The sequence below is a fragment of the Triturus cristatus genome, chromosome 4_1 (assembly GCF_964204655.1).
Source record: "Triturus cristatus chromosome 4_1, aTriCri1.1, whole genome shotgun sequence".
NCBI classification, from domain to species: Eukaryota; Metazoa; Chordata; class Amphibia; order Caudata; family Salamandridae; genus Triturus; species Triturus cristatus.
The window spans coordinates 863566583-863580329 of NC_140585.1; the positions used below are offsets into that span (position 1 = coordinate 863566583).

General features: G+C 38.2%; 1 long non-coding RNA gene across 1 annotated transcript in view; it reads right to left on the reverse strand.

Annotated features, from left to right (window-relative positions):
• Positions 1–4785: 4785 nt before the first annotated feature.
• Positions 4786–13747, reverse strand: part of LOC146855685 (uncharacterized) — a 407510-nt gene continuing 398548 nt past the window's right edge. The window contains exon 6 of the long non-coding RNA XR_014981368.1: positions 4786–9017. This is a non-coding gene — a long non-coding RNA (uncharacterized LOC146855685). The remainder of the gene's footprint in view (positions 9018–13747) is intronic.

Below are 13747 nucleotides of genomic sequence, written 5' to 3' on the forward strand. Positions count from 1 at the left end.
GTGTTCAGATGAGCAGAGCTTGGAACCTTAATCTTTTCATCCTATCCAAGAGTATGTAAAAGTACCAACCTTCTCCCCTCCTAATGCAACACTCATCAAGATACATATGATCTACAAAAGATTTGCTACTCTTAATCAAATCTACTTATCTCTGTATCAAATTGCAGGTATAGTTTTTTTAAACTCAAGCCGGGAGCCTTCCAGTAAAGAATGTCTTATCCCCTTACATATTTGGTTTATTTGTACTATAACCTCTTATGCTTATGCTGTTTAAAGCATGCTTTATAAAACGTAAATACACGTATTCCATGTTAATTTCTTTATGGAAGGCCTTTGTATTTGATTTTTTCTGCATTAAAGCAACTCTTAAATGATTTGATCCCTACAGAGGTGTCTCTCTCTTGATGTTTGTGAATTGGTTTAATTAGTCTTCACTTGTTAGATACGTTCATATATGAAATTTTATTTTTTACAAATTTCGTAATGCACCTTAAGACAATACAGGGGAGAAACACGCCTAAAAATGTAACTGTGTAAATATAAATACTAGTGAATTACAGAATTGCTGAGCTGTGTAAGGAAAGTAGTGTTTTCACTTGCACCCACACCCTTAGTTAAAGGCCTCTTTTCCGAAGTGTATAGACACATTTGATACTCAAAGCACTACAGAACTCAATTCCGTGGTCAGAAAACAAATATCACTCATCTTCTTTACTTTGCCGACAAAACTGCATACAATACTGTAGTGATTCACACGTGTACTTCATCACAAGACCTTCCCCTGAAGAAAATCACCAAAAACCACACAGGAACAAACTCACAATATCCCTAAAGGATGGTGAGATTCGTGATCCCTTCATCTTATTCAAAAATGGAAAAGTAATGAGTCAAGTAAATACTTCACCATCTCCGGTTGTCAAACCTCTTTTCTATACCTTGAAAACTAAGTTACAAAACTCTACAACTTGCTTCAACAATACACAACTTACACAAGTTGCATACCAACCTGATCAGATCCCATCAAACCACCGCTCTCTGGCCCTTCAGTTAGAATCAATGGCATCGATAGCACATTCACTGACTCTTTAGTTCTTAGTACAACTTCACCAGCACAGGTCAAAGAAGAGGAGAATGCACAAACACCCAGGACAGACACTATATTGGAGGAAATTGTCCCTTATTGTGTATCACATCATTTAAACACTACCCAGGAAACCAGAAGTTGGTCAAATGGCCTACATCTTACTATTCTCACTCTTCACTCGCTAATCAACTGCATCCTTGAGAATGGATGACTTTGAGCCATTTATCAGACAAGATACTAAATGGCAATACTAATTGTCTGCTAGTTTCTAATCCATGCACTTAACCCTGAAGTCCAAAGACAAGGCTTTATGCATTGCAAAGCCAAGTTCTCCTCAGACCACATCAGATACGTCGCCCTTCTTCACACAAATCTTTTCCAGTGCCCCTAAAGCACAGAGGCATGAAGACACCAAAAATAAAAACATCTACTAATAAGAGGGACGATTCGGTCTACAGACTTTCAGAACATGAAAATAGCAAGACTGGACAATCTTGTTACATCCCAACTATGCATGTATGTCTTCGTTTTGAGTCTGGTGGAAATACACCTAGATCAAAAGTGGTGTAATGAATTAGATATTTGGCTAGATTTGATGCAGTTTGGTTCTAGGCTTTCTACTTGACAAAAGCTCATTGTAATCTTAGACAATGTAAATTATTTATTACAAAACAGGACATCAAAACTACAGTTCAATGTTCAGTACAATTACCTTTTGAGTATGTAAATGGGTTCTTAATTGAAACCCAAACACCTGACAGCACCATTTAGGTTTAATACTTCATGCAGAACTTCACTTAGCCTCTAGCCAGTGCCAACAGACATCTCGCCAAAATCCCATCACTAACATGGTTAGCACGAAAAGAAGAATGATGTTCTATCTTCTTCTGTGAGTCAAATAGCCTTGTTTGACCCATACAGACATTTACTTTAACATCACGGTTTTTAGCTCACAAGCAGACTAGCTCCCGCAGATCTTGAAAACTGAGAAGCAAGCTAATCTTAGACTAAAAGTCCCTCCATTCAAGAAAAAATATTTTTCAGCTTTTTCAGGCCATGCTGCTAAACCTAGCAACTCAAAAACAAAACAGATTTGATAGGCCTTATCGCTATTAATCTTCAAGTGACACCTGTTAACCAAATACTATGAATTACTTCTTAATTAAAAACACAGCAGACCAGACCACGCAACCCAGCACAGGTGAGTAACTTTTCCCTGGCTCAAGTTAGAAATAGTAGGTGTTCAGATGAGCAGAGCTTGGAACCTTAATCTTTTCATCCTATCCAAGAGTATGTAAAAGTACCAACCTTCTCCCCTCCTAATGCAACACTCATCAAGATACATATGATCTACAAAAGATTTGCTACTCTTAATCAAATCTACTTATCTCTGTATCAAATTGCAGGTATAGTTTTTTTTAAACTCAAGCCGGGAGCCTTCCAGTAAAGAATGTCTTATCCCCTTACATATTTGGTTTATTTGTACTATAACCTCTTATGCTTATGCTGTTTAAAGCATGCTTTATAAAACGTAAATACGCGTATTCCATGTTAATTTCTTTATGGAAGGCCTTTGTATTTGATTTTTTCTGCATTAAAGCAACTCTTAAATGATTTGATCCCTACAGAGGTGTCTCTCTCTTGATGTTTGTGAATTGGTTTAATTAGTCTTCACTTGTTAGATACGTTCATATATGAAATTTTATTTTTTACAAATTTCGTAATGCACCTTAAGACAATACAGGGGAGAAACACGCCTAAAAATGTAACTGTGTAAATATAAATACTAGTGAATTACAGAATTGCTGAGCTGTGTAAGGAAAGTAGTGTTTTCACTTGCACCCACACCCTTAGTTAAAGGCCTCTTTTCCGAAGTGTATAGACACATTTGATACTCAAAGCACTACAGAACTCAATTCCGTGGTCAGAAAACAAATATCACTCATCTTCTTTACTTTGCCGACAAAACTGCATACAATACTGTAGTGATTCACACGTGTACTTCATCACATGCTTTGCAGAAAATGTGGAACGAAAAATACAACCCTAAGTTTAAAAACATCCTATCCTCCCTTCTTAAAAAACAGAAGTCACTGAGGTAGCTTAGGTTCGGTGCTGGGATGTGTTTGTACTTGCAGATTATAGGTTCAATTTCCAGTCTGGACAATACAGTTTTCACCCATCTGTTGTTAATACTTCGAATACAAATGAGTTGGGGGAGGATTATAAATCTGCAACTGTATTAGGAGCAAAGTTAAGAAGTAATCAAAAATGGACTAACATACAAAGAAAACGGTTCCTGCACTAAGTAACAAAATGTCTTAACTGAGTTACTTGTCAAGGGCTCATCTACATTAAGGTAAAAACGAAAGCAAAAGAAAAGTGAATCAGGAGGAATCTATAGCACGTGTGTGGTCTGGAATTTTTTTCACATACAAATTTTGTTTTGGACACATGCAAATGTACAAAATGGCGCCAAGTAGTTATCAACATAATGCAAGAAAGCCACAGTCAAAGAATTATCATATACTGTATTTAGCACTAGACATATATTAGAGTGACATACTGCATAACGTGCACTGAAATCTCTATCAAAGCTGGAGTTGACAAAACATATTATTAATATCCAGGTTTCCTATTGTGCAGATATGGTGATTCCAAGAACAGTGATGTCATACCGAGTTAACTCAAGCGTACAATATAAGCTGCCAGTCAGCGTTACACAAAAACTTAACAGAGCATGTGAAACACACTGCATATATGAACTGGATTTTACATCATGGGTAAAACTTTATGTCCAGGTCTGTTACGGTTTGATGCTGAGAACCATTATGAAGTAGGCGTTTTCCATGGACTTGAAGATCTCCACATTTCAAGGTTTTCAATATGCAGCCATCCTTAATCCAAGAACACTGATTTCATATGGTGCTAGAATAGGATACTAACATCTAAGCCACCACGTGAAACCAGCTTCCAGGACAAGTTTACCTTTTAATTTCCCGTCAGTACTTTCTCCCCTCCTATGAACTTACTGTGGTCTAAAAAAAAACATAGTTAAAGAGCTCTTGATATAATTTGTTTAGAAATTGAGCAATGTTTTGAATAGTTGTGGTTCCTGTGTCTAAGTTCCACACCCAAAAACTGCTCTCTGGCCCTGCTGAACCATTAATAATAAAGTTCACAACTTCCTCTCTGCGCAGGCTTGCCCACGTCACGCTGATTCATGGTGTGTGGGTTTATCGCCAGCATTAGTCTGTCAACCAGATGTTTCTTACTGAACAATTATGGCCTAACAGGGACATAAATCTTCGTCCAAGGGGATGGGAGCAGATAATTTTTGCGACTTCTAAGTAGAAGTGCAGGTATAAGAAGCAAGTAAAAGCAGCACAATAAAAAACAGCACTGCAAAGGCCATGACAGATTCAAGACGGGACCACTGGGAAGAATGCATGCTGGGTGGCAGAACTCTGGGGGCAAAGTAGAAACCTGAGACATACATGATCATAACACAAAACCATCAATGATTAGACGTTAAATTCCAAGTGCGGTTGAAAGAAAACATGGTTACAATAATTACAACTAAAACTTTGCACAAAGTTTTAGAGAACCACCAATCAGCCATGCTTGAGAGTTAGTGTTTCTGCCTAATTCCTGTTGGTGTTGTGATTTTGTGAAGACTTTTTTTTCTCGTTTTTCGGGGTTTTGTGTGAAAACTGTGTGCAGAGTAGAGGGGGGACGGAAAGGACTTGGAACTAAAGTACCACAAAATCCATACCATTTCATACTTCTGGTGGCAATGTCAAGAAGGCTTCCCCGCTTGATGCTTTCATATGGAAAGCCCTAAATCGGCTGGCCTTTTATGGACCCATAAAACTCATCTGTTCAAATCACATTTCAGTACTTATACCGTTTTGACATCTAGATTTTGCTTCCTGGATGTTGGCTGTTATTGCTCCCATTTCTTTCTAATTAGCTGTTGTTTTTCTCTAAGAATCTTTAATCTATCCGTTTACAGAGGCCTATAGCTAAGTTTTGAAAAATATAGTCTTCACTTCAGAGACCATAAAAAGAAAAAAGGAAAAACCTTACCACATTATGCATTCTTTTATTTCTTCTATTACTTCATAATCTTTTTTGGATGGTCTAAGATTCTAAGGTGTTGTCTCAGGTTAATACAGCCATTCACAACAAGAAGCCCGTCACGTCTCTAGTGGTGGCCAGCTGATGCAGAAAGCTGAACTCCCCTAGAGCTTCCTGTTAGTTGCAATGGCACTCCGTCAATACAAAATGTGTCATAGTGGTCACTGTTGTCGCCAGTCTAAGCAAACAGGTATCCATTATAATAGGCATAACGCTCGATTCCCACACTAGCAATAACCAAGTACACACAAGGTGGCATAATTGCAAAGACATCTGCATGTTCACTGTGATTCTCGCAGTTCCATAGCGCTTAATCTGGCACATCTCACAAGCACAAAATTCAAACACAAGGAATAAGAAATAAAAGTAAATGCATTCTTTTTTTTCTAAAAGCATATTACGCAACTAGATATTACAATATATCAAAATACTTTTGAATGCATCTTTCCTAAAGCATAAAACAAATTGTAATATAGGCTAGGTAAGAACAGTAAACATGCACACCCTTCTAATCACAGAAACAACAAATAAACAGTAAGAACTCAAACAACCAAGAGAAAGGAAGAATTCAAAAGCCACGTCCAACTATTAGTCATATACTGCAGATATTCAATGAAAGACACGTCCATTACAATCCCAAATTTGAATTCCCTCTCAAATGATGATTATATACATCCATTCAGGAAAATGCTTGCTAGGAAACCTACGCTTAAGTATCACTAATGCTTATTTTTGGCAGATTGAGAAACTGCTGTATTTTTGACCAAAGGACTGTAATATGATCGAGGTGATGAGGCCTTAAAGAATCCCTTAAATGAGTTCTCATAAAACCACAGTGGAAAGAGGTCTATATTTAGGGCAGCTGATCATCTTTGTTCCGATTACACATTTGGACATGTGGAAGAGACTGTTAGACATGTGCCTAGCAAGGAACGTGTTGACAGGACTGTTTAACAGGGCAATTTCCGCAGAGCTCTATTTGAGCAGGTTCTGAACAAATATCATCCCTAATATCTTATCCGTGCGATCTGGAGGAAATTCTTGGTCTTTTTATCATTTTTGAGCGTTCTTCTGAGAAAAATGCAAAAGTTTAATCATGTTTGCTACGTTGACTGATAGAAATTCCACAAAGGCAGTCAAAGTCACAAATACATGGTTTCATGAAATCAGGTATCAATGGATTTGGTCTGAATGAAAGCTAAGTCAGGCGGTCCAATATTTCTGTATTGTTTTGACAATACATCCCTAAGGATGAAGATTGTAATGTTTGACAACACAATAATAAATGGTCTGTGTGAACTGTGATAACGTGTACATTTCAGAAATTATGTTAATGATAGAACATTGTTATGTTATGTAGATTTGACGAGCACACTATCACCTGGGAGGGTTTGCTGGTGCTGAGCTGTTGTGAGACTAGCAAAACCTTTGCCTACACAAAAAGCAATGTATTCAGGTTCTTACGGGATTCAAAAATTAAGGCTCTTGTGTAGCAGCAGATCATTCCATGCTTTAGGAGCTATAGAGGTGGATGTGTGCAGGTAGGAGTCCGGACGAGCAGAGGTGTCTGGAAGGTTAGTGAAAGGCAATGCGATTGTTGCGGTACACTGGGCTAGGGCTATGTAGCGCCTTGAAAGGCTAATTTAAAATGCCTGTACTGCATTTTGAGATCTTTTTATGAACACTGTAAATTGTTTGTTCTCTGTATATAATTGTTCTAATTATACAAGATAATACATAAATGGCAAGTTTTTTTTAAGAGTAACAATGGTGTTTGTTTGTCCACATGATATAGGTTGTGTGTGGCAGCGGGACCAGTGGAGCTGCAAAAAACTAAAGTAGATGTTTTTCAGGACAACCTTTAAATTGCTCAGAATGGAGACAGGAGGGATGCTCGGAAGGGAAATTATCTGATTTGAAAGGTGGTGAAAGGAGGCTTATGGGTTTCAAGGCATGAGAAAATGAGAGTGGCAATGGCATCTGACCAAAAGGTTGTTCTTCTGTCTTCCTACACATGCAACTAAGACCACTGAAGTGCAAGATGGCCTTAAATCTTTTATTTTCATATTTTGCACAGTTAGAACATTGACAAAACCCCAAATGTGAACCCCGCTGAGCCACTATCACATAAGGGAAATTAGGCATTTATGTCTTAGGCACCTGGAATTTCTTTCGGAACCTTGGCAAGCACACCAGAAGAATTTGGAGTGGAATTGCTTTTCCCATGGGCAACGGCCTCTGCTTCCATCCTTAGCTTTTCCCTCTCCATAGCTATTTTCTGCCTCTCCAACTCCCTCAACTTCTTAGGTAGAGGCTGGGCAGCGCATGCGTTGCTCTGCGACATGCTGTATTGGAGTATGGAATAGAAGCCCTGCCCATTCTCCACCCATATTTGTCATTGGCTTGTGTCATTGCCATTCGTAAATGCTGGCTTCTGCTTCATTAATAAGCTTGTTAGTCCCTCCTTAGTATCGCCTTGCCTTCATTTGTAACCTCCCATGAGGACAGGCCCTCTTACTTTGGTTGTTACACGTACGTCTTTTTTAGTCTGTGGGCACTAGTGTCTTTAATGAGTTTCTCCTACTGCAGGCACGACCTGCTTTCCTGCAAGATTTAGCGGCCATGGGTGCTTTCACTTTCCGAGCAGCCGGGACAATGGCTGCGGCTTCTTTGAATAGGTCTCTCATTTTTAAGTTTGGGCTATTGGCATTGTAAATGACAATGTCTTTTATTCATGTGTTAACTGGCAAAACAGATACGTAAACGGCATTGTCATTTACAATGCCAGTAGTGTAAACCCTGCAAATGCGAGACCTATTGCATTGCAAATGCTTGTTCTATTCATTGTCTTTCCCTCCCTCATTTTCTCTGCACTGGATCATACTCCCTCTTCCTCCCTCCTCCTGTCCTTTTGTTCCTGGCAAGCTAATCTTTTCTTTTCCCTCACTGGCCTCTTCTCTTTTTCAGCCTCCAGTAGATTCTTTCTCTAGAAAGAATGTTTTGATGATATCAGGAGTACTGTGGCATCATTATAAATAGTACTTACTTGAACCCGGAATTGGGTGCATTCATGATTTATTCTGTCCACAAACATGTACAAGGAAAACTCAGCATCTAGCCGATTTAATTGTGGGGCATGTTTCTATAAGAAGTACTCTTCAATCAGGGGCGTAGCTTCAGAGGGGGGTGAGGGGGCCTTTGTGGTGTAACTCCCTCCCCTAATAAATGTTAATTAATAAATAGTTGGGTACAGGAGTTTTCAGTAAGGTATCATAAGATGTATACACAAATTCACCCCAGATTTTTAAATACTCATTCAGACAAACATACACACACACTCAGTTCTGTTTTGAAGGTCTTAAATATGGTTATTTTACAAAATACTGTGTTTTAAGTACTCCCTCACATTCAGCACTACTTTCCCTTTCCACTGGCTTTAAGCTCCTCTCATTTGCTGCTTCCTATATAATGATTAATATGATATGCCAGCTATGCCCGTCTTCAATGGTACCTTTAAGAAATGTCTATGCCTGGGCTCAACATATAAGTGTCTTCTGCTTACAATTCCACAACTTACCAAGGCGTAGTTCAGCCAGGTGGGCTGGAAAAAGAGCATGGCCTTTAACAATTTTGAGAGTTTTGCTTGTTTGTGTGCGGCCTAGTCAACCAGGAAACAAGGTTTCAAATAATTTAGTCTGCAATGTCTTACTATACAAGATGTTTCATGACAAGAGGATTGGGTGCCTCCCCATATGTCTCAGTGTAATGAACGTGGCTTAGGAAGTTCTCATCCCTGAAACAGAAAAGATAAAGATCAGCTCAGTTATGGAAATGTGAGACATTTAGCACTTTGTAAGAAGCTCTACACGTTAACATCAGGCAAAACATAACCATCACAGGATACACAATTCTGGAAAGTAGTCTTCGGAAGAACCTGAGAGCTCTCTTATGCTATCTAGCTTATGAATATCCCTTTATATAGTCACCACTAAAGGATGACAAACAATCAGGAATTCTGTAGTTAAATATAAACATTTTGAAAAAAGCTTAGAGCACAGAGACCTTCTTACAAACCAAGATCTCTTATACAAGGACTCAAACATCCACATCAAGCATGCTTATCTTGTAATGTAGTTAATGGTATGAACAGAGAACAATAAATTAGACATCATTCACATTCTTCTCTTTTGTGCTGTTTTGATGAGTGGCTTCAAGCGGCAGGAGTGCACGTCTGTAACTGAACAATGAGGTCTAATAAGGCCGAAAGGTTTCTGGTATTGCTTTCGGACCCATTTGAATACTCCAAATGGGACCACAAGCAATAACATGGCCTGGAAGTTAAGGTTGAACATTCTTTTTGGAGTGGACGAGGAATGGTGTACTTATTATAACTATGCAATGGAATGCACCCAATATAATTACATATTCACCAATAGATTAGAAAAAATTTCAGACATCTTTTCTTTTGCTATAGAGAGTAAAATTTGTAGATGCGCAAATACATATAGAAGTAGAGATTCACTGTATTATTTGATGCTTCACCATCCGCGATGTGAAAAGGATATGTTGTAATGGTATAAAGATGCATGACTGTGTATGTGGTACTGGCATGGAAAACCATTACTGAGGAGGAAGTTAGGGTTGAAAAAGCCAATTAACGAATCAATGAGGTTCAACAATACAGTAATTCAATATAATAAATAATAGAACCAAGAACAATCATAGTCATATAAGTATTAAATATAAAAGACAACAAAATAACAAGCCAGCTACTTTTCATTTTTATGGAAATAAGTGCTGGAACTCAATTTTAGAACACATTGACACATAACACAAACTATACACTGACTGACACATGAAAGAATACATGGTATTCCTACAAAGAACAAAAAGAAAGATTAAAAGCTTTTCAATGAGTGATCACGTATGAGCCAAGCAATATCAGAAAGTATAATGATTGTTTTGACAAATAGAATAAGCAGGTCTGTACGGATTTGAAAATAAAACACACACACCTACAAAGCTCTTACCAAATCCCTTCCATGGCCTATTGCTCCAAGAACTATTTACCTTAATTGGTATTGACAAAACCTAAGATGTCCCGCTTCGCTATTAACCTTGAATCGCCCTTATTGTTACTATGTTTCCAAAGACATTTTGAATTTACAGGGCATTTTCCTGTACTGTTAAAGTTGTTACTTGAAGGAGGCAGTGGTAGGTGTATGAAGTATCTAGCAGAAAAGGCATTTGCCATTTCTTTAATGCAGAATCTACATAATCAGAACATGAATAATTGGAGCCTATTCAGATGCACGAGACGAGGCATCAATAAAGTTAAGGGAGGTCAACCTTTAGCCAGTGGATTGAATAAACACGGATTAGGCACTACGCCCATCTTTTGCAAATACATGTTTGCAGTTATAAATACAGCACAAACAAGCTCGAAATAGCAGATCGGTGATGGGATACCATAGTAAAAGAGAAAATCTCAAAACATCAGAGTAAACAGATTTGTTAATAGTGTGACTCAGCATTCGGAAGGTATAATGCTTGCGCAATAGTGTGATCATTCACTAGTGTTGTAATCCTGAACACGGGCGAGCCAATGATAATAAGGGGAGTGCCAAAACATATTTTGGTAATGATGACTAGGAATTTACAGTCATCCCAGTAGCACTGTTCCCTTCAACAACAACTAAGGTTATACAGTTAGTAGAATTCACTTACTCCCTGTAATGTGCTTGTGTTAACCAATATCTACTACGGATAGTTCCTTAAAACAAAACATTATCCTCTTATTTTGATATAATCCTTCCAGTGGCGAGAGCCCAGAATCAGTTGATAAAAACATACAAGTGGAGTTGTGCAAATATTGTGGTAGCTCTGCTCATTTTATCTTACTCTCTAAGTAGCACATTATTGTTACTGCAAGTATGTCTCTCCCAAGATGTACTATCCATGCAGTCACATTCTGTAATCAATAGCTACGTAAATCAAGCCAGATTATCTTGGACAAATGGCTAAGAGGCTTTGCAAAAAGCTCCATAAACCAGAACTTCAGAAAAAAAGTTGGTGCCAATGTGTTTACAAAAAATGTGTCGTCATTTTTGATCAGTTTAGATCCCCATTACATCACTGCTGCCCTTTCCAAACTCGAGTACACCACGATTTCATCATTTGTTGGTATTCCTGCCGCACCATGCCTTTCAATGCATGCTACAAAATAACATTGTTTTGTAGTAATGGATGGCCCACTGACAGGCTGCGGTGTGAGAATCAATATTGAACTCACCTTGAAGTCCTATCTCAAAAAACACAATTTCTAAGCCCTCCTGCTTTTAAGTTTTAATATGATCCCCCTCCACATGGGTTGTGTAAAATGTGGGAAAATAAGTTAATTTGGGAAAATAAGTGGACGGAAGTATAACCTATGTAACTTCGAACCGTGTCTGGGTATAGAGCTTGCGCAAAACCAATAATCTTATAGAAATGTAGATAAATATCTGAAAGGTGCTCCAGGGAACAATAAGGGAAACAGCCACCTATGTCCCAATATTCCTCCGTTACTGAAAGTACTCAAAGGATAAACACTAAGCAAAGTATTGTTCCCGAGCAAAAAGCAAATAAGCATTCAAACATCTGGCATCAGAACCAATCCAATAAAATTTCAGTCCAATATATAATCAGATGGTCTTCTTTATTTTATTTTCTTTTTTTCTCAAAGCTTCTCCTCGTGATCATTTAACATTAGCTCACAATAACACATTGGCATAAATATTGTAGCCAAAATGTAGCCGGTAGCCAACACGTGTTTTGTCTTGGGTAAGTGGCACAGCGACTTCCTCAGGGCTACCAAGATAATAAATAGTCCTATTCAGAACATTATCACATATAAGTTATGGTCACATAGTTCTTTATACAAAAGGTCTCGAACAAGCTTTCCAATGTATCTCACAAAGAAACCATCAAGTAGAAAAAGCAAGAAACTCATAAAAGCCAACAAATATCCACCCAGTGACAGAAAACCGAATTCTAATAGTGCGACCAGAAAACAGGAGAAAGAAAAAGATAAGGCAGAGGATCATAAAGTGATTAGTAAGATTAAGAGGAAATAAAATCCATTTATCCATCCCAAGTGTTCTTGTTAATCAGACCAAATCAAGTTATTTCTTCTTATTTGGAATATACACACACAACTCGAGATTAGATAATATAATTTAATTGATCTAACTAAAACAAACAGTTAGACTGGTGTAATATTTCACCCATGTGAGCATAAATGAAGCCCTTTAAAGTAATAAGAGCAAAGAAGATATGACATGACCAATTTTTACATTGGATATGATGGGCTGATTTGCCGTGGCAGGCATGCCTTTATGTAATGACATAAGACATATTTACTCATTTAAAGGATGCTGGTCGAATATAATTGTCCTCTTGAATTGCACAATGATGTGCTTAACTAATGCAAGTTTTCTTCGATTTTAGATACATAATTATCCTATATCATAAGACGCCTTGATTGGAGCTATAGTCTAACCGAGGTAATTCTCTTAAGAATATTAAATGGCAAGAACATTGAAAAAAAAAACGTAGGTCATGTTTATAGGACACCATGTGCTAGTGGATGTTTTTCTGACAAAATGTACGATAATGAAGGTTGTTATCATGCTTCCTGGAATTATTGATTTTTTCAAAGTTCAGGCACTTTGAGGATGTTATGATAAATATTAATAATATCCAATGTGGATATACAGATTTTATGAAATATTGTATGAACTTGACTGAATTTTTGATTCTGGCATGTTGGCAGCACGATATATGCTAATGCCGTGTCGTGTTTTCCCTTCAGATATTTGCGCGTATATGACCCATACTGTATGGGACCACATTCAGGTTTCACCTGAGGTGTGGCGAATTATCTTTCCAATAATTGTTTTTGGTGAGTGCTATTTAAAAATTGGTTGAATAGCGGAAGTATAACCTGACACAGACTTAAGCAGACAACTGTATTGTCTCGCTTTTAGGAGTCCAAAATTCTATAGCACATGGACTATCTACACTACCAGTTCTCCTTGCCGAAGTTATAGGGGAAAGCATGGTCTTCTTCCTGGTGTAAAAGCTCACATTGGTCTTGTACGAGTTGGTACAGACCAGTTCAGGTCTTATCTGGGACCTGTACATATACCTATCTATGGTTGTGTTATTGCTACCTTGCTATGTTATGTACCGTGGGACTTCCACTTCAACGACGGGGAATATTCAAGCATGTGAATCTATGAAAGACACCCCAATACTGGAGAAAGGGATAGATGTGCTGATACCCGTGACTAAGTCGGCAATGTGGCCGATGGGCAATAGTCCGTGCTATCAGATGTCTCCAGGGCATCAGGAACACCACTTTTTCAGGGTTGAGCTGGTGACAGCATGCGCTAGTATGGGTCTTGCTTGCGAGACTCACTTGTATCCACCTAAAAGGGCATGGAGCCCGCCTGTTGCTTACCCACTTGTTGGCTTGTGTCG